The sequence below is a fragment of the Vulpes vulpes genome, chromosome 11, assembly GCF_048418805.1.
Source record: "Vulpes vulpes isolate BD-2025 chromosome 11, VulVul3, whole genome shotgun sequence".
In the NCBI taxonomy this organism is placed as follows: domain Eukaryota; kingdom Metazoa; phylum Chordata; class Mammalia; order Carnivora; family Canidae; genus Vulpes; species Vulpes vulpes.
The window spans coordinates 65,542,836-65,570,619 of record NC_132790.1 but is presented as its reverse complement, the minus strand read 5'-3'; the positions used below and the strand labels follow the sequence as shown (position 1 = coordinate 65,570,619).

The 27,784-nt window shown below is 37.4% G+C and overlaps 1 protein-coding gene across 25 annotated transcripts in view; it reads left to right on the top strand.

Moving 5' to 3' along the window:
- RBMS3 (RNA binding motif single stranded interacting protein 3) overlaps nt 1-27,784 on the top strand; it is a 1,278,291-nt gene that overhangs the window by 848,434 nt on the left and 402,073 nt on the right. The gene's annotated exons all lie outside the window — the stretch shown is intronic.

The window sequence follows — 27,784 nt, the reverse complement described above, 5'->3', positions numbered from 1 at the left end:
GGGAAAAAAAGGAATGACTGGGGAAACAAAGATGTGTACATGGCACAAAACTTTACTTTTTTCCTACTTCTGTTCTTTCCATCTTACCCCCTCCTCCACTTCATCACCTGTATGGATTGCTTGCATTTCTTTTCTCTCATTTTATGTTTTACTCCTCATTTTTGCTTTGTTCTTCCTTTCCCACTGCTGATATTTTTGCCTTCTTGGTGGCTGTTAGTGACATCTGGAATTTGTGTGGTAGCAGACATAGTATTTAGGGAAAAAGAATATATTCATCCTTGGGTTTATAGAAAAAGGCAAGCTAGGGGATAAGGCAGATTTTGGTCCTCTAACCCTGGTTACTTTGGGTTCAGAGAAAAATCAAAGAAAAGGAATACCATTGGATTGATTTTTACAGACGTTAACACAGAAAAATATTTCAAGTTAGCAGGAATGTATGAAATGTTTAACAAGCCTGGTACCTGTATTAGGCCACAGGAAAAAAAAAGGCAATATATGATTCTTGGACTTCAGGTACTGAAATCTTGTTTCTTGCTTTATGGACCCAATAACTAAGTTCTCCGTCAGTGATCATATTACATCCTACTCTCTTATCCTATTGCTTACCTGGTGCTTGCCTCCTTCTCTTATTCATTGGCACATTCATACAAACACATGTACACACTCTACACACCCCCACTCCCCCTCCTCACCCTCTGACACACAGATAGTAACCAAATGTAAAATAAAATCAATCAGCTCTGGTAGTATCAGTACCCTAAATATTCACACCTTCCCAGTTTCATCAGTGTAAACTCAAGACATCTACCCTGCCAGTTGAGCTCTCAAGTATCTAGTCTGATAGTCTCTTTCAACTTTATGTTCCATTGGTACTATATTAGTCAGGAGAGCTGAGACTTCTTAGCAGTAACATTTAAATCCCTAATCTCAGTGAAGTTGAGGTCAGGGAACGTTTATTTCTTATCAGCATGGTCTGAGGCAGATCAGCAGACCCTCCCTTTCACCTAGTAAGTCACAGATTGAGGTTCCCTCCACTTTGTGAGGTTGCATTTCATCGGGTTGCCAGATTTAGCATATAAAATAGAATTCTCTCAGTTAAATTTGAATTTCAGGTAAATACTGTTTTTTAGTATAAATATTTAGTGTAAATACTTGGCACATAATTATACTAAAAAAATACTTGATTTTCATCTGAAGCCCAACATTTTAGAAAAAAATGTACAATAATAGTATATTTTCAATATGCAAATAGCATAATAATACAGTAATTAACATCTAATATATAACATTTTATATAGTATTGTAGTGTAATACTGGTATACAGTAGGTACTATTATAGTATAATAGCATAGTAGTTTTGTATAATAATAATTTTTACTGTAAGTATATTCCATACAACATTTGGGACATGCTTACATTGAAAATTGTTTTCTGTTTTACCAAAATTTGAGTTTAAATGGGAGTCCTATATTTTATCTGGAAACCCTATGCATTTCAGCAAGTGTCTTCCAATGTGACAGAAGCCAAGAGAGGAAAAAAATGGGAAGGTATCACCGGCATTTTATCTTCTTTAGCCTGGAGTAAGATATCTATATCTATATCTATATCATCTATATCTATATCTATATCTATATATTTATGTATATAATCTCTGTTGCTCATGGTCTATTGGCAAGAACAGGTCACATGGCATCCGTCTGACATAGTAGAAATGGACTTGAGGATAGCTCATGGATAATTTGTGACACTAAAGATTGCTGTATAATTACTCTATGATACCTGTACATCAGTAAAGGCAGGGTAGTGATTATATAGCAGTAGAGAGGTCTGGAAGTACTATGTGTATTTAAAGAAAGAACAAGCTCTTCTACCTGGAAGTGGCATGTTGGGAGATGAAATCTAAACTAAGCTTTGAATGGGCAGGCAGAGGGAAAGTAAAAGGGCACGTCAAGGGCAAATAGTGTAGATACTGCATTGGACATAAGAAAGCCAGAGACTAGAGATGAAACTGACATCCTTCTGCTGATCACACTTTGGTTAGAATAAATCTCTCAAGATTTGTCTATCATCTCCTTTCTTACTTTATTAAAAAGAGGACTTAATTTTAGATTGACACATCATATGTTATGATCAGAAAACTCAGAAGGATGAGGGTTCTGAATTATAGGTAAATTTGTCAAGAGAGTGATAATATACAGTCAATAAATGTAGATAGTGAATCCTCATATTATATTAATTAGCTTATACTTCCAACTATAAGGATAGTGAGGGATCTTGTCAGATTAAGAAATGCAAAGCTTCTGGAAGTTTTGGATAGGTATCTTAAAAATCATGAAGATATCACTAATTATCAGGGAAATGCGAATCAAAACCACAATGGTGATATCACCACATCCAGTCAGATTGCCTAATATCAAAAGGATAAGAAATAACACGTGTTGACAAGGCTGTGGAGAAAGAGGTACCCTCATGCACTGGTGATGGGAATATAAATTGGTGCAAACACTGTGGAAAACAGTATGGAGGTTCCTACAGAAACATTAAAAATAGGAATACCATATGATCCAGTAATTCTACTACTGTGTATTTACCCAAAGAAAATGAATAATTTGTAAAGATATATGCACCCCTCTGTTGTTTATTGCACCATCATTTACAATAGGCGAGATATGGAAGCAGTCCAAATATCTGTTGGTAGATGAATAGATGAAGATGTGACGTATCTCTATTGATATAGATAAATGGAAGATGAGTTAACCATAAAAAGAGTGACATCTCGCCATTTGCAACAAAGTGGATGGACCTAAAGGATATTAAATGAAATAAGAGAGAGAAATGAAAATATCATATGATTTCATATGTGGGATCTAAAAAACAAATGATCAAACAGACAAGACAAAAAGACTCTTAAATACAGAGAATAAGCTGATAGTTGCCAGAGGGGAAGTTGATAAAAAAATTTCAAAAATACTATATGTATAAAGAAAACAACCAGGCTTAATTGTATTTAAGTGTTTTACCTTGTATATTTGTTGTGAATTCAGTAATTCATAAATGGCGAGTTTTCTTTGCAGGAGATATATCTGGTTGTTACTGAATCATGAGAGGAATAATGAAAGAAGTTGAAAGAGAAAGAAAAACCTATTTCACTTTGTGAAGAATTTAAAAAGTAATCCATCAATTTAAATGTATTTCTTTTCTAGAATCGGTCAATATGAATAGAAAATAAAGGGAATTCTCATCACAGACATCGTGAAAGATACACATATAACTGTGAAAATAAGCTCTTTGCTCCTAGAAAAGAAAGTCAGAATGTTTTTAGTTCCCATTCTTTACTGCAGACTCAGGACTTGCTGACCTGAATGTTATTTGTTTTAATAGGATATATTTGCAATATCTCCAAATAAAAGAAATTGTTTGAGTCCTTCAAAGATTAAAAAATGAAACACTACACGACATATTGGCTGCTATCCTTGGATGCCAAATTGTAATTATATTTCAGAGGCTAATCAATGCATTCTGAATATTGAAAATGAAAATGAAAATCTTGACACAGCACAGCATGGCTTTGGGGAGTGAAAGGAATGTTTACTCTTGTTAGGGTTAGTGGACAAGTCTGGTCAGAACATCACAAGGAAAACATATTTCTGTACTTGAGACCATGTTATCTCAGTGTTTCACATTCCTGCCCTTTTTGGAAGCTGTAGTTATTATTCCGAAGTCCCAAGAGGTTTGCTGTAAGATCTAAATTGCTACACACGCCCTTTCTGACTAGGCATCCATACTCAGGGCATGCATTTACAAAAAAAGGGCATATTTTTAAAAATAATCTTTGTACTCTGGAATCTTCCCTGCAGCATGACTCTGAGAATGGCCTAGTCTTCTTTTCACCTGATTTCTGCAATCCCTGAAGCTTGCACTGGAGTCATTTTATTTCTCTTTAAAGCACAATGAGAAAGAAGTTAGCTGCAGATGAGAGGCAACAATCATGGTCTCTAAGCAAAAAGTGAATAGTAGTAGCGTTATTCTAATGGTTTTTCTTTGAATCTTTTCTTCCTCATAATTTTTATTGGACATGGTCTGTAGAAAAGGAAAGGGAAAAAGGCTCAATGCCTCAGAACTGAAGAGTTTTGTTTATTCCTACCTAGGTGGGCATGATACCATGGGATGGGAGTGTGAAGCCTGTGTGTTCTCTTTGCATGTTGTTTCTTAGGGCCCTGCCCTCTGTAGAAAAACAGCATGGCAAAGAAGCTCAATGCAGTTCCATGCCCCTTAGTTCCAAGCCTTGTTCTACCACTACCTGGTTTTGTAATCTTAGGCCGGTGAACTCACTATTCTAGGGCTCAGGATTTCAATTGCAAATAAGACAGTGAGGGAATAGTCTCAGCCTCTTAGGGTTATTACAAACATTGAATACATTGATATCTGTAAAATGCTTGGCAGTCACTGTGCCTTCACACATAAGTTCTTAGAAAATGTAAACACAAACAAACAAAAAACCCCACAGAGCTTTTATTTACAAATTACCAAAGAACCCATTTTTTCCCTATATCTGATTATTTCCAGTGTTTCAGGTTTTAGGCAGAATTATAAAAGCTGTCTTGGGTAAAGTTTTCTGGAAAGAGGCAATTAGGTGGAGATTTGTAGGCAGAAGTTCACTGGGGGGTACCCTGGGGATCAACAGTAGTAGGGAGTGAAGGAAGGAGGAACAAGAAGAAGTAGTTGGATTGTCATGAGACCTTGCCAACACCTTGATCTCATGGGAAGCTCCATAGTTTGAATGGTTTTTCCAGATTGTCTTAGTTTGGGGGAGGGAACCAGGCCTTTTCTACATCTCTTCACACTGAGGAGTCTTTAAATGCAAGCTGCTGCTCTGGTGGCTGGGGGTCAGGGTCAGGGTTGGAGAAGGGGGAGTGCATGACCCTGGGCCAGGTGATTCTTTTGACCCAAGGATACTGCCTGCAGAGTGATTCATCTGGCAGCTGGCAGCCACCAACACCATCAACAAGAGAGTGAGTCCCTCAGTCATGAAGGGGGCATCTAGTGACCCACCACTACAACTATCATATATACATATATAAATTAGTATATTCATTTCTCACCAGTGTTTTAATTTGCTTTAATATAGATCTTCCATGCTCAGATGGAAAACAATGTAAAGCAATTTTCTTATAATATCATATTAACTGGTTACAATGAAAAATAGCATTCCCTCCAGGCACTTGCCTCCTTATCGTCTGAAAAATCCACCATGTGAATTTGGATGTTTCAGCTTCTCATCCCATTATAGTGTACATACAGTCTCTGAGTTTGTGAGTTAGTAATGTTTGAACATTTTATAATTACTGTAACCTGCTTCCAAGTCTAGCGCATTATAAGCACTTTGTTTTCATTTCTAGGCCATAAATAGCATTATAGGAAAAAGAGAGGATATATATATATATATATATATATATATATATATATATATATATATAATTATCCCATGCTAAGATATCAACTGTATTTTTTCTAATTGCTTTATTATCCTTCTTAATATGCAAATGTATTTTCCATAGGAGATATGTTTTTCATTATCTCCTTTAACTTAGTGTTACATCATAAACATTTTCATGTGGCTACTAACTTTCACAGTTGTAATTTTAATAGAAACACAAGATTCCAGTGAGTTGCCATACTATAAATTGCCTAACCATTCTCTCATTTTTTGGCTTTTAGCTTGGTTCCCGGTTTTTAAATATTAAAATTCTGAACTCAGTGAATCAATTCAGTAAATAGTAGCAGTCAATACTGGCTCATACGAGAATAAGGGGCAGACATAACAATGATAATACTCAATCTGTGCCCCAGTGGAGGTGAGACACAGTCATTTAGATGAATGGCCACATAATAAAACATGGCTTTAGTGAGCTGGTAGACCTGAGACAGGAGTCATCATTTCTAACTTTGTAGGAGGGAAAGATTCATAGAGGAGGAGGATTTCAAGCTACGTTTTGCAAGGTGAGTAAAATTTATACAAGGGAAAAAGATGATCAAGGAATTTGAGCCGAAAGAAAAGTAACAGCAAAGAAAAGGGGATGTAGAAATAATTACAGATAATAAGGAACCATGAGTCATCTGGTATAGTAGCTTATAGGAGATAAAGAGGTGATGGGAAAGATAATTTAGAGTCATACATTCCAGGCACTTGGCCTCCATATTAAGAGTTTGGATTCACCTCCAAGTTAAAAGGTAGTTTTGTACAGAAGAACACCATGATTAGGTTAGTGCATCAGAAAAAGTCATTGGCATTAACATGAAGCATTTATTGATTGGAGAGAAAGAGACAGGAGACTCGCACTCTAGTTAGATACTACACTTGTTCAAGGAATAGTTAAGTTATTCTTTCATTTTTAGTTCTTCCATGTCTTCATAAATCATGAATAGGTAATCACCTAGTAAAGTGTTAAGCGTGGGGCTATTAAAGATCAATGTCTAGTTAAAATTATCCATCTATCCAACAAATATGAATTGAAAGCCTACTTTGGGCAAGATGGATGAGTCAGAGCTGAATTCCTACCAATCCTTGGTCTTGAGTTTCCAGTCTGATGGTGAATAGGGTAAAGCATTTGGTGATCACAGGTCAATGCATCAGCGCTATGTATAGAACAATTATGTTCTTCACCAAGTGACATTCCACAAAGGGGATTAGATACTTTGTAAATGAGTTTTCACCCCAACTCTTAAAAAGTCAGTGGATAAATTCAGTCTTCTTATGTTTTCTTCCTCTATCTACAATTAGAGAAGCCAAATCCAAATCTGGAATTCAAACCCAAATGGAACAATACACAGGCCAAGATGTCTGGCTACTTGGGCATCAGAAGGAATTAGAACACTTTGAAATACTTTGCATTCATTTACTGAGTTAATTGGAACATTCCCACTTCTAGGAGAAATCAAGGGCTTTGGGATGCCACTTTGCATTTTAACACTGTTATTTCCAGTCTAGGGAAGGATTTATCCCTCTTCCCCACCCCTTTCTTGCATTGCACTTAACCCTTGTCTTCAGTCAGGCATATGGCAGGACACCAGCCTGTTGTTATTGTATCACTTAGATGTCATACTTATGGATGAGTCACTGCTCTAAAAATATGCTTTGTTTAAAAGGACAAGACGTATTTTCTAAGATCTTTCTCAGAACTAATGTGGTATCCTAATTCTTACACACTAGCTACTACAGCTAAATTGAGTGCTTGATACAAAGTAAAAAGATAAGCCAGATTACATGTGTAATGTATCATTTGTGAAAACATGTTTTAATTTGAAGACATGTTGAAAGTGATTAGGTACATTAGGGATTTCGAAGTGTAAGTTTTATTATTCTGCCACAATCAGTCTTCTGTCGGCAACCATAAACTTAAATAAATAATAAGCTTATGTACAACCAGGTAAATATGTCTTCTGCTTCCAAAGGACAAAATCATACTTTAGAACCATTGTTCAGTCAATGCACTCTTTCTTGATGGTTTGAGGCAGGAGTGAACAACCTTTGTGTCAGTATAATTAGCCTTTCATGCCTTTGGAGGTGTGGGGTTGGTATAGGTAAGGGAGCAGACAGTAATAAGCAAGGTGTTTAGATAGAACATTGTCAGATCCCCTTGGCTTTCTTTTATCTGTTCTCACATCTCTCCCCAAAGGGACGGTATTCCCAACTGCTAGTATCTTTGACTTTTCTTACTGAAATGGCCCTTTAGACTACTAGTTCTACTTTGCCTATTGGTACAAAAAGCCAAAATGCCACACCCCCTTTCTTACTAGTGACCCTCTTCTGCCTGAATATGAAAGCCCAATTCACTTGCTTGGATTGGGATAACTCTGAGGTGTGACTTACATTTGCTGTTCTCCTGCAAAGTTTGGGCTAATGCTACCCTTCATGAAACTTTGCCTGAAATCATACCCTTGGGGCACCTGGGTGGCTCAGTGGTTGTGCATCTGCCTTTGGCTCAGGTCGTGATCCTGGGGTCCTGGGATCAAGTCCCTCATTGGGCTTCCCACAGGGAGCCTGCCTCTGTCTCTGCCTCTGCCTATGTCTCTGCCTCTATCTGTGTGTCTCTCATGGATAAATAAATAATGAAAATAAAAATAAAAATAAATAGAGTAAAATCATACCCTGTTTGCTTCTGTAGCTCCACAACAGTCTGTCCTGAGAGCATTTCCTTAATAAATGGCTTTCATATAAATACTTGTCCTGAAGTATACTTCGAGGGAAGCTGAAAATAGTGCTGTTGCATAAAGTATCTCCTTCCTGTAGTCAACCCTTTAGAAATATGTTCTGGGTTAATAAATCTTCTATCTGTGCAAATATACACTGAGAAGGATAAGCATAATGAAACAGAACATTCCCAAGAACCTGAAATGGCATGCAGATCCAGTAAATGGAATTTATAGGAAGAGCAAAAGGCTACCTGTATGACTATTGCTTTTGAAGGTGCCCAAGGTACTGTGACCATTTTTGCCAACCTTATTCTTTCTGTACACAAGCAACAATCATAATTCAAAGATGTAGGAAGAGCTGCTGAGCCTAAGCTCTGGCTGGACATCTAGTTCCCATAAGAAAGATGCTATCTGTAGGAAGATCAAAAAGAAGAAGACATAGGAGAAGACTTGCGGGAAACTGCAGATTTTATCACATTTGCTTGGTTCAGAGACTCCGTGAGCAGCAGAAAGGTGGAAGTGCTGACCCCTGCCCAGGACATCCACACAAACTGTTAGACACTTGGGATTGTCCAGCTGTAATCCACTTATAGATCTAATTGGGATTTTAACCCACTCATTTAAAGAATCTTTGTGAGCCAAGGGAAATTCACTAACTTTATTTATAAATGCAAGATCTGGGTAATTTTCTCCTTGTTTTGGATAAGTAGGAAAAAAAATGTGACCTACAAAAGCCATCCCGTGGCAGAATGAAAGGGAATAATATCGTGAATACAAGAGGAAGAACAGACCTTTGAACACTATTTATAACAGGAACCAGAAAAAATTTAGAAGACTATTTGTCATACTTAATCTGATTTAAGAAGACATTGCCTTTGGTAAACAGGAAGAGAAAGCCACAAAATAGAATAAGCTGAGATGAAGGGACAACAGGATGAAATGAAAAGAGGACAGGATGTGAGGCCAAGGCAACAAGCTGGGATGAAATGGGAGCTTGGTGAGATAAAGGACGAACACAAGGAGGCAAGAATAATAATTTCAAAATTAAAATCACATTGGAGTTAACCCCTCCACATACCCCCACACACACACACACACACTACCAGCACAAGGAAGAACACAAGAAAGTGATATTAAAGGAAATGAAAGATATCCAGGACAAATGAAAGAGATACAATTACGAATTATAAGTGTTCTGGAAGAACACTGGATACTATAGAACAAAAGTAAGAATTAAAGACACAAGTGAAGAACCTTTGTCCAAATCTTAGGGTTTGAAAGAAAAGGAGGGGAGGGAAACTAGAAATGCAGATGACAGGAGTCTGCCATGATTGGGACAAAATCATTCAAAGGAGAATGAGACACATATCCAGACTATATATATATATATATTTTTTTTTTTTTTTTCACAAAGGAAGACTGACAAGCATCCAGGAAGAAAGATCCAGGTTATCTCTAAAAGGATTAGAACTAATTTGGCACCATAGAATTATTGGCATCTCAAATTCCAAAGGACAGTGAAGTAAATTTAGGGGAACTGCCATTTCATTCTTTTGTTTAACAAATATCAGCTCCTACTATGTATCTAACATGTTAGATTCTGAGACTACAAACAGTGTAAATTTTTACAAACTGAAATGAACTGTGTAATTAAAATTAATTGATCATCCCAACTACATGCAAAGACTGATGTAAAGGTATAATCATCAAAATTATTTATCTGCTGGGCTCTTTCCGTGGGATTCCTGATTCAGTAGGTCTGGGGTAGGTCTTGATAATTTGCATGTCTCAGAAGTTCCTAAGTGATGCTGATGTAGCTGGTCTAGGAACCACACAGTCAGCACCACTGATTTATAGTAAATAAAATTTATGAAGGAAAATACCAGAAATGCTCAACTGCATTGGAATGATTACATAGTTGTAACACTGATATAATATTTTTGAATATTATATAATGCTGTAGAAAAATGCCAATATTGCAAGACTGCACAGATTAGTCATCACATTAGACTTTATGTACCATGCTCTTTGTATAAAGAAATTTTCAATTAGGAACCAAGAGAGAGAGATGTCAAATAAACAAAGACAATCAGGAAATCCAAAAATAGTTACAGTGATTGTCTCTAGACTCTGTCCTTAATAGTTAAATTGTCATCTGTATAATTTTTTGTGTTTTCTATATAAACATATATTAATCTTATATTGAGAGAAAGGAAAATAATTTCCTCAGAAGACCTAGTTCAAATGTTGTGTCCCTGATGCAGCTCCTACCAAGTCCCCTATTCTATTGAGCCAAATGCCATCTGTGAATTCTTCTGTCATCACACCATGGAACCCTTTATCACATTTTCATTTTCTATCATTCATTAAAAAATGATGATTTGCATTAGTATTTTAAAGGCTCTGAAAAGTCTCAATGTTAACTATTACTTATTCTAGTATTTTCCAAACATATTTGTCCACAGGACAATGCAGGACATGCATCACTATTCTATAGAATAAGGAGTCCACATAGTCATATCAACTACTCTTTGACATTTATTGAATGAATAAATAAAACCAATGAATCAACAAATCATACACATTGAATTCTTATTAATTTTTTACTGTCAATGAACTTAAACTAAGGGTTTCCCTAGTTTATTTATATGTACTTATATTTCCCATATCCTACGGATCTAATTCAATGAACTTTAAAAGTGCCTACTGGGAGCAAGGCACTCGGTAATGTGTAAAGGTATTTTATTTTACATAGTCAGATCTCAGCCCAGTATAATTCACCACTTCCTCATTTATTTCAGCCTTCAAAAAGATTTAAATCACTTTCCATAGATGAGTGTATATCTATGTGATCATTATTCAAATTTAACCAAGAGTGAGAATATCATTCAATATGGGTGAAAACTGACAATGAAAGAATCCAAGCATCCTCTCACAGAAACATACAAATACCAGATGGAGTTTCCTGCTTTCTGAAAGTTGATGACACTATATTTCCAAACAAATATCATATGCCAAAAATAAGAGCCCATCTGGAATTTTATAATTAATTATTTTCTCTGCCAAAGAATCTTTTTTTTTTTTTTCTACTGTAATGGCTACCTTCCATCCCATTCCTACCTTAGACCATAGGATTTCTTATGACCATTTGTTTTACAACTATATGAGCTATAGAAAAATATGCAAAATATTTGGAAATACTTGGTAACTTCACATTGAAAATAGTATGAGATGTTTTCATATATAAACAGCAAGCATCCCAGCACATGTACATATATCACCAAAGATGAAAAGTGGACACAAAGTCTCCGAAATAAGGGAAAAATCAGTCATAGAATTTAAACTTCTTACTTTCATGTAAGAATTGTAAAATTCTGTCCTCCAACACTGCATATATAGCAAGTGCCCCAAAATAGTATGTTCAGGAACATATAATAGAATTAAAAGATGTCATGATTTTGAGAGAGAAGGACACCAAAGGGTGGCTGGAATTAAAGATGATCATTTTATTATATAAATTGTTTTAAAAATGTCTTAATGAGTGCAAACATATCCTTCATAATGAAATGATGAAAACCAAATATTTTCATATGGAATGCTATGTTTTTAAAAATCAGAATACTTTAAAAACATTATCTTCCTTTAAAAACATAGCCAGACCCTTTTGGGGGAGAGGGAAGAGACGAAGAAACAAAGTCAAAGGGTTTAAAAGGTTGTTGATTTCGTGGTTTGATCCAAGGGAGACCAGGAGTTTGATCCAGTGCAGGACCAGGTCTCTTGTGATCCTGACCTGTGAGATGATAGAGAATCCTCTAGAAAAGCAGGTCACTGTAGAGGACTGCCTTTTCTGTTCATAATCTCTCCTCTATCCTTTCCCAAGAGCATTCCTAGACAGGTGATGAACCTGGGTCTGTCTTTTATCCTTTTAAAGGGCATTCATTAATTCATTTATTCAAACAATATTTCTTGAGCATCTGTTACATTCCAATCAATCTTGTAGGGGTGAGAACCCAGTAATGAATCAGCACATATCTGAACCCTCAGCCAGGATATAGCAGTATAGAAATTCTTACACAGAGGAATCTCTAGCCCTAATTACACAACACAATATTTTAATATATTTTCATTTGTTCAATGAATATTTATTGAGAGATAACATTGCTCCAGTTTTTCTTTTATTAAACCCTGGAGCCAATAGGTATTTTTAAATATCCTTTTATATGTTATGTATAGGTATTATAGTTAAAGCACTTTCCTTAGAAAATGTCCGAATGTATGGTTGTTGTGTTTTAAACATATACATGATTGTTTTTTCTAATATATATTATATCTGTATAATATATATTACTATATATAGACATATATTAATAGATATGTATACTGATATATATTTTATTATATATATACTATATATATATAATATATATGTATTATATATACATTGAACTGAAGCCCAGCTGCACGACTTCAGATTGCTTACACAATTCATGGTATGTTACAATGAGAAAATTTCGGCTGAGACTTGGCTGCCTCCCATCCAAAATTGGAGTAATAGTACAGTTATTATGAGACCTCAGTGAGATGAAATGTGAAAAAAACTTAGTGCATGGCACCGAATATGTTGCTTTGGTTTTTAGTATTATGTAAATTTTTTATATTGATATTTTGGACCATGGAGCATTTTGTCTACTTTAAACCAGAACATTTAAAGCACCTTTCAGAAACTTGGCAGGAAAAATGCTGGAATACTACTCTCCAGGCCCACCTTATTTTTTAGGATAGAGGTCATTCTGTTGTAATGATGTGTCAGCTTAAGGCATGTCAGCTTCTGGAAAGACATTGTCATCAGTCTGGGTCTGGATACAGGTCACCTTTATCATTTCCAAGAAAAGAATATCTTTTTAAAAAATCAATCTCAAAATGTCTGATGTTACTGAAACTCTGCTGCTTTTCATCTTTTTCCTAGAAGAGAATGCTTTGGATAGCAGGATTTTCCCTGAGTCTTGTTATTATTATTTTCATCTCTTCCTTCTTCATGAGGACAGAAAGGAAACTCTTAGGCCAATCTTTTTTTTTTTTTTTCATATGTCTTTCAGGCCCAAAAGAAATTTTAAGCTTCCTCTTCATCAGCAGAAGAAACTAATACAAAGTGAAGAAAAGGGAAATTTATTCTCCTCTAAGCAGCAGGTTGGAGAAGGAAACTTAAATTATGTTCCAAAACATTCATTTCCTTGTATGCAATATTTGTTAAAAGGCTAAAAGACCCTAGGGTAAAGTGAAAGGAGAACTTTCAGGAGTGTATAGAAAGTGAGTTATTAGTGTGGTATTACTGTGTCAGAAAGAAAAAAAATACTGGCTTATGCCACTGCTTATGAATCTTTGTGCGTTTGAAAAATTTTCCAAGGTCAAGTTTCTAAAAGTATGACTTGAAAACAGCGATTTTGCTACTTTTACAATTATCCCATTGCACTGCAGAGTTCTGGCATTCTCTAGACTGCCCCTCTTTGTGAACATTGTGGATCTTGGTATTTTTCTCTCTTCTGGATGAGCCATCGGCTCACCTATTTTTTTTTTCTTCTGCTGAGCAATATTGTTCCTGGGCCCTTTTGTTAAGTCACAATAAACTAGACAAGCAACCAGCAGGCCCTCAACACAAAGTCACTTATTGATCTGAAAACCATGCTGTGCTAACCTCACCTTAAACCCCTGTAGCATAAAACTCCAGTTCCTCAAAAACAGCCAAAGCATTAACACCCAAACACTTGCCGTCCTTGTTTTCAGTACACATCTGCCACATTTAGAAAAGAGAATTCTGCCTTAGGAAGATGACAATTACTAAGTTTTAGTTGTGGTGACCTTGACATCCAGCATCTTCCAGGTCTCTCTGGAAGTTAAATACTTTGTCTTGTTCCCGAAAGTGCATAAACACAGATCAGGTCAATGTTGTGGTATTAGGGTTGGCATTGCAAATTGACAAGAGTCTGTTTTGTTTGAATAAAAGGGCATTTTAGAAGGGAGGTAAAGAACTGTTTGTCAAGGAGAGGTGTGAGACATATTAATGTCTGAAGTTTTGCATGTGACTGGATTAAAGCATGTTATGAATATACTCATTCATTCACTCACTTATTCACTCAGTCTTTTGGTGCCGAATATGGTCCATAAAGCATCATAAGTCCTGTTGGACTGTCCAGTTGTGAGCAAAACCATTCTGTTCCCAATAATCTTGTCACTGACAGTCTGTTGGGTTAAAACACAATCATCTCATAAGGAAATGAAGTAACCTACAGATTGTGCCTGGTACAGTGGAGGACATGAAATACATGTGATAGAGACTAACAGAGGGGAGAAAGAATCCAGCTTCTGTATGGTCTGGAAGATGATCAGTTATTTCAGTAAGAGGGAGCAGCAGGTGCAATGGTCCTGAGGCAGGGGAGCCAATGCACATTGAAAGAACGGGAGGATATTATGAGCTTTGATGTAAAATTGTTCAAAAGTTCTACGTAATACATCTTCAGGTCATGTTATCTTGTCCTGTATTATTTCATACAACTCCTTGGAAACATGCTCTTCTTTGGTCGATATTAGATGTCCTTGTGAAGTTCTTGAACTCACACTTTACTTACCTATCCCAAAATCATTGCCGAAATTAGGATGCCATTTCCTCTTCATCACACTAAGCAAAAATCAAAAACAGAGAAGAATGATTCCTTTTGTGTGAGATTCTAGAAAAGACAGATTCATCCATAAAATTCATCAGGAAGCAGATTAGTGGTTGTCAGTGCATAGAAACTGCAGGGAGAGGTGACTCTAAAGGGGCAATGAGGGGCTCTGGGGGCCCACATGGGGGGATTCCATCCATATCTTGATGGTTACGGTGGTTCTACAGTAACTATATTTTCAAAATTCATCAAACAGTACACTCAAACGGGCATTTATTATGTGTAAATTACACTTCAATACAGTTGATTAAAGAGTTATAAAATAAGAAAAAAACACTTTTTTAAAAGACTATCAGTCTTTTTGTTTAAGATTTATTTATTTATTTTATGATAGACATAGAGAGAGAGAGAGAGAGGCAGAGACACAGGAGGAGGGAGAAGCAGGCTCCATGCCGGGAGCAGGACTCGGGACTCGATCCGGGACTCCAGGATTGCGCCCTGGGCCGAAGGCAGGTGCCAAACTGCTGAGGCACCCAGGGATCACCGAAAAAAACTTTTTTTTTTAAAAAAAAAGCTCAAATTCTCCTTCTCCATCATCTCTTCATTAGTCAGACATAAGCTTTCCTTCAACCATTGTGTTAGTGCTATGGGTTTTTGTACTTGTGACAAGCACACCGCATAGAGCCTTTAATGAGCATCTTGGTGTTAAGCCGGCTGTTTCTCCTTGGGACTTGTATATTCCCTCAAGAGTGAATCTGCGTCTCATTTGTCTTTTTCTCTCCCCTAAGCACCTACCTCAGAACTCATAAAAGGACCTCATTGAGCACTTGTTAAATCAATAGCACTATTTTCATATTTACATCCTGCCTGGTTCCCAAAAAGGATGAACAGGAAACAACATTGATTTCCAAGGGTTGATGAATGAATGGAGTGTTCTTGGCACTGGAGCCCACATCCTGGCTCCATGTGTAAAAATTGGGGGCAAAATGGGTTTTCGACCTACCTTCTTCACACCTGTACTTGCTTATTGATTTAGTGGAATGCTTGCGATGGTTTCTCTGTTCTCCGATAGTGAAATGCAGTACAGACCCTCTGCATTTTCCTTCTTAATGGTCCATTATTTCTCTGTAGAGAGGCCAGTGGTAGAATCAGTGTTGGCAAGCTGCATAGAAGTGGACACAACAGTGTAATAAGAAGGCAGCTATTATGTCCCATTATTACCTCGAGTGAAGGAAAATCGAAGAAGCATAGTGGTCTATCGCATAACTGCCATTCTCGGGTTGTTATGGGGGAAAGCTCTGTAAATCAGCCCTCCTGTGCTGATTCTTGAGGAGACTGTTACCCCCTTCCCGCATACCTTCTCCCATATGCAATTTTTCGTGTTCTCAACTGGCCGATTCCCTGGAATATAAGCTTTTCAAAACATGACACAGAAGTTCACCAATTCCTTCCAACTCATAACACTTTAAAATTGCAACTCCAAATTATTTCTGTAAAAATAGCTGATTTTTATGACTCCTAGGGGATTTCTTATTTTAATCTGAAACCTTCAGAAATGGTTCAGTTTTGTGGAAATGATGGGGGAATGTCTGCTCTTAGCAGTTTTTGTGTTCAAGGGCAAATCAACCTCTGTGCTTGCTAACTCTAATTTTCCAAGGGTTATGAGACTTTAATTTGATTCTTTATCCAGTGTGCATAAAACGTTCACTGGAATTTGCATAATACATTTATTGTATAATCACTCTTCACATTGGTTACCTGCTTCCTCAAATGAACATTGCTTTTTTAAGGGTATATATTAATGTAGGGCCAATTTGAACTTTGTAACCAAACAGAATTAGGTATATCTCTGAAGGACAAACATAAAGGAGAGAGAGAAGGAGGGCATGTACTTGTTCTGAAATTGGCTATTATATAAAAATAGCCCCGATCCTGCATTTCCAAATATTAATTTTGCAAATATAAGCAGGGAGAAGAGTGCTGTCTTTAAAAACACAGAGATTATGTGGAGAAGGAATACACTTGTCTGGCTTGTCTCTTAAAATGCATTGTAGGCGAGTGGATTCCATCGGGGTGCCAAATTTCAGCACTGTCTAAGAAGGTGAGGGCATTTGAGGGAGAGGCTGCCGAAGGCATTAAGCCAGGAACTTTGAATGCATTTTAATTCCTTCGTGCCCAGAGCCAATATATAATTAAGGCAATATTATTATTACCCTCAATTTTGGTTTAGTGTTCTGTGCCTTTGGACTCCTTGCTATCCAACAGCAGAGCAAAGATTTGAACCCAGACTATATGATGCCAGCGTCTTTGTCCTTCAACTATACCGAATGGTTTTCTGTTAAATGCACTTGTCTAGTGTGAGCCACCTTGGAGACTGTGTATTTCTTAACATCAACATGTCCAGTAGAGCCTGAAGAGCTCTTGGCACAGGCACAATTTGGAGACTGGAAGACCTGATGGTAGTTGGAGGAGAAGATGCTGAAGATCCCCAGTTTCCTTGCAACTTTACTAGGGTAATAAGGGCAGTCCAGACTTGATGAGTGGCTTGTTCCAGACCAGAGTGTCTCAGTCTTTAATGTGCATACAGTTCTCTGGAGATCTTGTCAAAATGTAGACTGAGTAGATCCACAGTGGGCAAGAGATTTTATTTTAAAGATAGATTTATTTATTTATTTATTTATTTGTTTGTTTGTTTATTTATTTGAGACACAGCACAAGCAGGGAGAGGGGCAAAGGGAGAGGGAAAGAGGGAATCTGCAAGCAGACTCCTCACTGAGCATAGTGCCCAACATGGGGCTCAAACTCACAACCCTGAGATCACAACCTGAGCTGAAATCAGGAGTCAGCTGCCCAATCAGCTAAGCCATCCAGATGGGCAGTAGATTCTGAATTTGTGCAAACTCTCAAGTGATGCCATTGCTGCTGGTCCACAGACCACACAGAGAGTAATAAAAGAGAAAATCCTCTGCTTACAGAGCCATTTCTCTAGTGATCCACTTAACCATACAGATCACAGTTCTCTAAACTGCATCTTAATCAGCATATCCTAGGATCCTTGAAATCCCATTGTCTTGGGCAACTAAGACTCATCAAGCAAATTCTGCCTATAAGAGAGAGGACTTGAGCTAAAAGTTGTGGATCAGCTATTAAAGGGACACAGAAAAGCTAGTACTATCAACTAGCATACCAATTTCCTACTATCATAAAATTTCCTTGGGGAAAACATAGCTTTCATTATTGAAGAAAAAAAACTCTCACTTTCCACTTCTAAATAAATGTGCAATCATGAGTATAATGACACGATCACTATTCAAATTCTTGGCATCCTTTTTGAATCACAGATCTGAAATTGTGTCACAAAGTCCCAATGTATTTCCAAAATTCCTTTGAGATGGGTCCAATGTAATTGCAATGAGAAGGAAAATGGGCTTCCGATCTCCTGTATTTCAGGAGGGCATTACTTGAATTTGATTTAACTGGATTCTGAGATCTTTGGTTTGCATGCATTAGGGTCTTTCTTTGAAGTATCTTCCAAAGAAACAAAAAACCTCAAAAAAAAAAAAAAATCACTGTTTAAGGTCTAGGAGGCTTTAAGGGTATTACTTATTCCTATTAATTTTAAAAATCTTTCAAAATGTTGGAATAAGATCAGTTTTGTGAATTAGTTGGCTAAGACATAATGTAGAGCTCAGAAATCTTTAAGAAATATCTAGGCAATTGGATGTTGAAAATAACAGATTAACAAGATTATAGTGATCCATATTTATTGACCAGGAAAAGTAGCCACATGCCCTATTAAGAGAAAAAATATCTGCATAATCTGATACTATTTGGGTTAAAAATAAAGAAAAAATAAACGAACAGTTTGTTTATTTTTGAACTGTGGCGTCATGGTTAATTTCCCTCCATATTGACTGAAATTTCCTCAATAAAATTGTATAACTTTTAAAATTGAAGAAAACAACACTACTATTTATTTTTAGGGGGAAAATGGGCAATTGAGGAGACATTTATAAAATCTCAGATACAGTGTTTTTTATTTCAAGTTTTTTGATAGCAGGAATATATATATATATATATATATATATATATTATTTATTTATTTATTTATTTGAGAGAGATAGTGAGAGGGCATGAGCAAGAAGAGGGACAGGGGAAAAGGAAGAAACAGACTCCCCACTGAGTAGGGAGCCTGAACTGGGGCTCGATCCCAGACCCTGGGATCCATGACCTGAGCCAAAGGCAGACTGACACTTAACTGACTGAGCCACCCAGGCACCCCGGATAGCAGGAATAACTCTTATCACTGTATAAGTTCCTAAGTGCTTCTAATGCATACAACAGTTAAGAGTTCAAGATTAACTTTTGGTTGCTTTTTCAAGCTAGAACATCAGAAGGAATCATAGGAGAGTGTCTTGGGAAGAGGAAACCACAGTACTAAGGTCTAAGTAGAAAGGAACTTACATTTATGTCAGTAAATACGGTTTTGTTTGACTTGCTATTTTTTTATTTAAATTTTTACCCCATGCATGCTGTTACTCTCAATTACCTATATGTACGTGTTTCTTTATTTTTACAATTTGAATACAGAACTAGAATTATATTTGTTATCTCAGGTGGAATGAAAATAATTAATTTGGGTTCTTATAGGATGTAAAAGACACCATTTTTCCTAATGCTAGGGACAGTATTTGTGAATATTTATTTAAAATATTTGGAATAAGCCCTATAAACATACAAATGAAGAATGCGTCCAGTAAAGTATGGGTTTAAGAGGGAAAATGCATGACTTTCATTAAACAGAAGCTTCCTGAGGGTTTCAAAGTGAGTTTTGTCAAAGGTTTAGAAGAAGGAAATCATGCATGGAGCCTTTCCCAGGAAATTTAAAAGTTTAAAGGAATGCTGAGCTTTTTGCAGAAATTTAGTTGAAGTGACAGGTCATTGGAGGGAATATCTAGAATGTAGAGTGTAATAAAAACAGAGACTCACAGATAATACATCTTTCTTAAAAAGAGTCCACCTATATGTAGGAGTCACTTCCTCTTCCTTTTTTTGCACTGAGCTACTTAATGCATCCCTGTGGGTGGTTGCCTAATTCTGCTACAATATCCATCCTCTGAAGATGAATGGCCATGGGTCAGGGGATGTCTCTGCTCTAGAAGGATGTGAAAGACTATGCATATGCTTCCTGGGCCATTAGCTGGAGCTATTGAGTGTGAACGTGCATTAAAGCACCTGGAGGGTCGGTGGTGGGGACATGGGATTCTCCTTCCCAATGATTCTCACACTCTGAGACCATCATCTCTGCTCTTCTTACAGAGCAATCATCTACAGCTCCACAAGTCTATAGAACCAGAGCAAGGAGAGTGAGGGCAGGATGGGGACTAAGGAATAAAATCATAGCTAGCTTTGCCTACCCTACTGTGCACTGGGATTGTAGAGCTATAATTAGAGTGTTCAGTTACAGCTTGCTTCCATCATGGTTACAAACTCAATGTAATGCCACACTGCATTACAGATTCATTCCTCCCACTGTTGTTGATGGCAAAGACACATAGGACCAATGGTTCACAAAAGACATATATTTTCTTTGTATCCCTGAACACTGCCTGTTAGCAAAGGAAAGCTTTGCAAGATGATTCACAGAGGTTAATCTGCCCATTTACAGCTAAGCAGGCTGCTCTCTTAATCTCTGCAATATTATAATAATGGTTAGTCTAGTCAAAGACCTTGGCAAATCAGTGAGTTTCTTTCATCTTAATAAAGCATAGTGATCTCTCTAAGCCCATAAATGATGATCCTGATCTTAATTTTGACTTTATTCAGTATAAAGAAGCAATTTCTCTCGTTTAAAAATCAATTGAACGGGGTGAGTAGGGAAGTGAGTTTTGGGATTTGAATTTGTGTTTGGTTTAATAAGACTTTCTGTGCAACTAAGTGGGATGAGATAGTGTCCCATTTTCAAGTGGCATACCACTAAGCACTTTGCTCCCTAAATGTGTCTGTCTTTGTAATTGTTCTATTCTGCTGGGAAATGCTATATGGGACCTAATTTCCTTTTCTGGAGCTCCCTTTTGTCATTTGTGCACAAAATGTATTGACTTTGCCCCCACCTGGAAGAAATGTTTGCCATATTAGAATACTAGCATTTTCCTTTCACTTTTTATGTGGTGCTGATTCCTCTCCATACTTTGTGTTTAGCTCAATTCATTTCTGCTGTGCACAAGAACTAGCAAACAGAGAGATAGAATAATACATGCATACGTAAATTTAGAACATGGATAATTTTACTATCATGCCACACATTGAAAGGGTGTGGGCATGTTGAATCAGGCATTCAACCCTTATGAGCAGAATTGCATACACAAAGCCATGTGTATTATACAGAAGGAAAACATGGCCTTTTGCATATGCTCACCTAACCTAATCTCCTATGTGTTAGAAGACTCTATTGTATTTAAATTTCCTTATGCACCCTACTAGACCATTAAACTGCCTGACAGGAGGGACTATATTAAGAGCATCATAGTTTTCCCTGCAGCACCTAGTGAGCTATTATCTACACATAATAGATGTTCAGTAAATTAAATGATAGGAAAGTCATCCTGATTCAAAAGCATTCCTCATAAGGTCAATCCTACTCCAAAAACGGATGTCTCATTTTAGTGTTTCTGGCACTAGACTATCAGAATGTTTAGTTAATTAAGTTCAAACATCAGGCGAATATACTGAAGTAATCCGTTTACTGTATAAAAGATGTTGTTACCCTACTTATTTACCTCTATTTGCTAAGCATCTAAAGGCTACAGCCCTTTGCAGAGAAAGTACACATGCTTGTCTTTTTTTTTTTTCTGTATAAAATCATCCCAAATTACTTTCTGAAGATGTTTCAAAGCATAGGTGATTTCAGATTTTAATGGCTTAGATTTTCTTTCCCTCAAAACAAGCATTCTTGTTACTGGCTTTTGCATTCTAGCAGGATTTATCTTTTGCCTTTATTTTTCACACATGTAAGTTAGGCCATATGGCTATTATGTTTCCTCTGTAGTATCCTTGCTTCATTATACTAATCACTGCAGAGAAGATACTGAAGTAATGACTGGGGTGTCTGGCTAGTTTGGTTTTATAAGCATATAAGTAGTGAAGAATTTATCAGTGCTACCCTGCAACTACCTTCTTTGCTCACATAATGCACAGAATTCAGAAAGGCAGTAAGAAAAAGACACGCAGCAATTACTCAACATTTTCAGGATGCAAGAGAAATTAGCAGAAATGCAGAGACAAGGAGGCAGCCTGGATTTCACTGGACCTGTAGGAAGCCTGCAAACCACTCCTCCCTTCTGGAAGGTCACCTTCACTCCCTGAAGCTCCAGTTTTCTGCTCCAAACTCAGATGACAGCCACAGAATATTGTTAAACTGAAGTAGAAGGAGGGGCGATTGATGGCAGGGCAATTCTTAAACATTTGTTACTGTTAAATTTGAATAGAACTTCAGTTGAACGTGTAATTCCCAGACAAAGTGTTCGTTTATTCTGTTTAAAAATTGCATTTGACTCACAGCTGGATCGTCTTTGAAAGAAGTTGGGTGTTACATCAAGCCATCTGTGTTTCAAGTGGGCTTTTATGACAGCCATTGTGAAGAGGAAGAGCAATGCAAATGTTGTGAAATTTAGTGTGCAGTTCACTCTGAGAGCAAGTTTCCCTCAGCTGACTAGATGCCACCATGAATCCAAACCAGGAGTTCTAGTTTTGATGTCTCCCTGCCACCTCCCACATAAAGTACAATCACAATGTTGGTAAATAGGTAGGCAGTTTAAATAAAAAATTTAAAAAGCTAACAGCAACAGAGAAGTACAAATTAAACTGTGAAGCTGGTAAAGAGACTTTTAACAAAATGCAGATGGATTGTCACACAGTGGTCCAGTTGAATGGCAAAGGTCACAGAGAAGTTGCCTACAAATGCACTAAAGGAAAGAACCCAGAACCCTCTGAGCCAATCCATTGTTTGTAGAACTTGGTTACAATTTCTAAGTGTGTGTGTGTGTGTGTGTATTATATATATATATATATATATCATATATATATATATATAATATGTATATATAAAGTAATATATATATATAAAGTCACCTGGCTTGTAGTGCAATAAAAATAGCAGAACTTTAAATTAACACACCAAGTTTAAAGCGTTTCAGGAAAGCATTGATTATATCTGCCAATGGAATGAGTGCATTTGGCGAATGACCTAATTAGCGTGTAGTTGGTTCTTTCTCACTGCTCTGCTTCCCGCTAATTGCAGAACTGCTGGCCTTCTCCCTCTGACAAGGAAGAAAAACAAGGACAGGGGTGTGTGGAGAAAACAGTGACATTCAGTTTTAATTCATTTGAACCTGCTGCCAAGCTTAATTATGTAATTGAGGGAGTGAGACTGGTGTGCATCCAGCCACTTGGGCTGGGGTTCCGATGGTTACCATTCACCAGTGTTTTATTGAGGATTTTAGCAGTTACCATAAAGCATTATTAGCTGGAGCTGAACTAATCTCCCTACCCTGCCCCTCTCCAGATGTAGGTACAGAGGTTCTTGTTCTCAGACTTAATTATTTGTCATTAAGGAAGGCAAATTGAAATCAAATTGAAGTCACTTTGTTTTGTGGTAAATGTATCATTATTCTTTAGGAGCATCTTTGCATTTTGTTTTGTTCTTCTGGATGCATGTAGCATATACCGTTTTATGTACATAAAACTCGGGAATGCAATGTGCATGCATTTCTACAATCAGTGTTTTCCAGGGTTGCTTGAGACATTTTTACCTTCGGACTTTCATTTTGATCAGTGAAAGTGAGTATGTATGGAAAAAACATAGCTCAGTAAAATATTTCATGTCTGGTGGCTTATTCTTTATTAATAACTTTATGTCAGGGGATGTGAGCACCCCTCCTTGCCATGGAGTCTTCTGTAAAAGAGATATTTTGTATGAAGGCACCACTTTTCTTGCTGGACTGATGGCTCTAGAAATACACTCTTCTCAAAGTTCACCCATTCCCTCCCTGCTTCAGAGAAAGCTCAGGTGTCTCGTTCCCTCAGAGATTTCTTCTGTTTGGATTGAAGTTCAGCTCTGGAGATAGCATTGTGATTTTGTAATATCCTGTGTAATGTGTGGGGGTGAAAGGAAAGGGAGGGAGTCAGAGAAGCTGCTATGCTGGAATAGAGGCAGAGAGTCCTGAAATCAAGGGCCACCTGGCTAGGTGTCAGCATGGCTGAGCCAGACTGGGACCTTTTGGCATTTATATTATTCGTTATAGTCAAAATGTATTAATAGACATTTTAATCAGTTGATTCCCACTCTAGTCTGAGAAGTATTAGCATCTTTCAAACATACTTTGCATTAATTTTGACAAATCTCTATTAAGCGCATGCTATGTGTTAAGTACAGCCCCAGTAACTGGGTACATACAAATAAGTAACATTCATTAACCAAAAGTGATCTTTTTTTTTCTGCCTTCAAGTTGCAATGAGCAAAGAGTAAGGGCAAGATGGCATATGTGTTCCAGATTCTCTCAGTCCTTCACTTTTGGAGAACATTAGTCTATAAATTATCCGCTTGCCCTCCTGAAGTTTTGATCTCTTGCATCCTGCTTGATCATTCCTATCCCTATCTGAAATTGCCAGAAACAGCCCCATAGTGAGTATGACAAATAAGGATCTGTTGAATAACTTGAACGAATCCTCTGTAGTTCCCTGGCTTCCCACTGAAATCAGCTGAGGAACACACACCTGGGCCACTTTACCAAAGATATCGTTTTACTTTCCCGGGAGTGAGAAATGGACACTGTTTTTGTTTTGTTTTATTTTGTTTTTGTTTTAGCTCCCAAGGTGATTCTAGTGTACAGCTAAGCTTAAAAACCATGGTATCTCCTATCTTAAAACAAACCAAAACAACTCATTTGACCTCATATCACTCTCTAGCTGACCTATCTCTTAATTCTCCTTCCCAGCAAGATAACAGCCAGGAGGCCTGCAAGCAATCTCTCAACCTCCTCCTCTTTCTCTCACTCTTCAACTAGTCAGGCAGGCTTCAATCCTCACCAGTCCTCCCTGAAGCAAATCATGATTGTGCCACCCGCATTCCTAAGCACACTGGACATTTGCATGCTCTCATCTTGCTCACACTGTTAGGGGCACGTGACAATTGATTTATCTCTCGTTGGAACATCTTCTTCCCTTGGCTTTGAGACATCCTATTCCCTTTTCAAAAGTCCCTTCCTCTCTGATTCTCCTGCAGCCTCCTTTGCAATCTCATGTTATTACCTGACACCTAAATACTGAAGTTGTTCAAGCTCCAAACCTGGGCCCTTGGTTTCTACTTACACTAGGTGTTTTTGTCTCTTTCCATCTCTGTAAATCACATATTTATGCTATTGACCTCCTAATTTATATTTCCAATCCTATCTTCTTTTCTGAGCACCAGCCTAATATATCCAACTGCTCCTTGACATTTTTACTTAGATGTCTCACAGGCGTTTCTGACTCAACCGATATTTTAATTTTCCCTCTCCCCTGTTGGATCCTCCTCCAGGCTCCCCATTTCAGTAAATCACATTGCCACCCACCCAGTGGCTTCTGCTGAAAAATCAGTAGTAATCCGTGTCATCTGTATCTCCCTTACTCCCAAACTAGTCAATCTAACTTTAAGTCCTGCTAATTCTGCCTCCAGAGTATGATTCAAATCATTCACTTTATCCCCTCCATTTTATTGCTGGCTACCATTTGTCTGGATTGCTGTAATAGCCTCTAAATCTACTCCTGATTCCATTCTTGCTGCCCACCTTCTCCATAACCATTCAATTTTCAGCAGAAGCCAGTTGGAGGGATATTTTAAGAAATGCAAATCATTTCTTGCTACTGCTTCCTTAATTTTCAATGAGGAGCAATCTGTTGTTAGATTCTATCTTATATGCTTTTGTTTTCTTTCAAGGAAGGACTACCATTTGGTAATTATAGACTCATTTGTGCAGTTATTCATTTCATGTCCATTTCTCAACTCAACTCTGAAAACGCATAAGGGTGGGAAGTGGGCTATTCTTTTTAACTCCTTATACCATGTGCCTGGCAAAGTGCCTGAAATAGGATTTTATTGTTGAATGAAAGAATGAGCATATGAATGGATGAGGACGATTGATCAAAGCATGAAGCAGGAGGGGGTGCCTTGCAAACCTCACTTAGCCCATGATACTAAGAATTCAACTACCCCATGAATAAATGTACTGGCTGAAGAACCGCACTGAATCTGTTTGTGGAACTGTTTTCTTCTGTGCCCTGATGGCAAAATCGAGGAGTTTTCAAGAATTGTGTCTTCTTGTTGGGCTTCAGGAGCTACTCAAGAGAGTTTGCAAAGTGGGATTATAAAGTAGTTCATTGTGTGGTGTATTTGGCAAGGGCTTATGAGGACTTTGCTTCTAATCCTGGACCTGCCAATTAAGCAGCATGCTGGTTCAGGGTTAGTTATGCCACCTCTCTTGAGCCTCTGTTTCTGTATGTATCCATGAATGGGCATGAGGCCAGTAAGACCTGATGTCATCATTTCCCCAGGGATCAACATGTCAACCACCCAGCACATTACATGTTACATAGGAAATAATGTCTACATTTTAGTTTTACTCTCTGTTCCCCCTGACTCTCTTTCTTGATTTATTTTGTTCTTTTTCCCCTTTCTTTCTGCTTTTATATCCCCTATCTGACTCATCTTAGTGGGTGGTAATACTCCTATTACTCACATAGTTTGAATTTTGTAGGAAGAGAGGAATTAGCGGGACTTAACAGAACAGGCTTCCCTTTGGATGAGAAACACAAACTCACAGCTTCTCTGCCCCGCTTTTCAAGAGCATTTTATGGTACACTGCTGTGTAACAAGTTCATTTTAGGATAACATGCTGGGAGGGAGAAAAAGAAGAAGGGATTCGAAGGGAGAAAATTAAAAAGTTAATTAAAAGAAACAACTTGGTAATTGAATTCCCTCACGCTCTTCTTTGGTGATGGGGAGGTGGGTCACAGACTGTGGTTAGTAGGCTTGCTCACCTCCAGACTTCGGAGGAGCAAGTATGAGAGTGCAGAGCAAATCCCTGCCTGACCGATGAGAAGAGGATACATATGATGGACATTTTAGACATGCTACACAAAGCTGCCCACGTACTCATTCTTGAGCTTTTTTATTTTGAAATATTCTTGGCAGCTGAAATATTCTAGGCTAAGCCGTGGACTAACACCAGCTAGTTTATGGGCATGGAGAATCCCCTTTCACTGATGCTGCTTCATTGATTCGAGCTATTCCTCTAGCCTCACTCTGTATACACACTCAAACAGGCAGAAGGGAAGAGAACAGTATAGGGAACTTTTTCAGATTATACGAAAGTAATAAATAAGTGACATGGGTCTTTTTTTAAATTTATTTTTAAAAGAAGCCTTGAATATTTAATTACTCTATCACAGATTGCTTAAGAGTTAAAACACTTTATTTAATATTATCATTGAGTGAGACAAGGTCCTGTGGTGCATTAGCATAGGCTTAAATATCAACTAGAACGCAATTCAGACCCTGACTCTCATTTACAACCTTTATTCATTTACACAGTCAACATACATTTATATATCAAATGTGTATTGTGTTCCAAGCACCGTTGAGGTTGTTGGTAATAAATTTAAGTTCTATCAAGGCTTTTTATTAACATCAACTTTTTTTGAGATTTTGAAAATTAACTTTAGACATAGACTTTTCTATATTTTTCAGCATTTTGTGGTCCTCATTCTTGCAGCAAATTCACCAAAGAAAGAGGGACGTGGTTAAATAATGCATTACCTTACTCATCAAATTAGCCCAAATCAGATTGCTTAAGGTTTACCTCATCTCCACAAAGCAATCTCCAGAAAATAAGGGA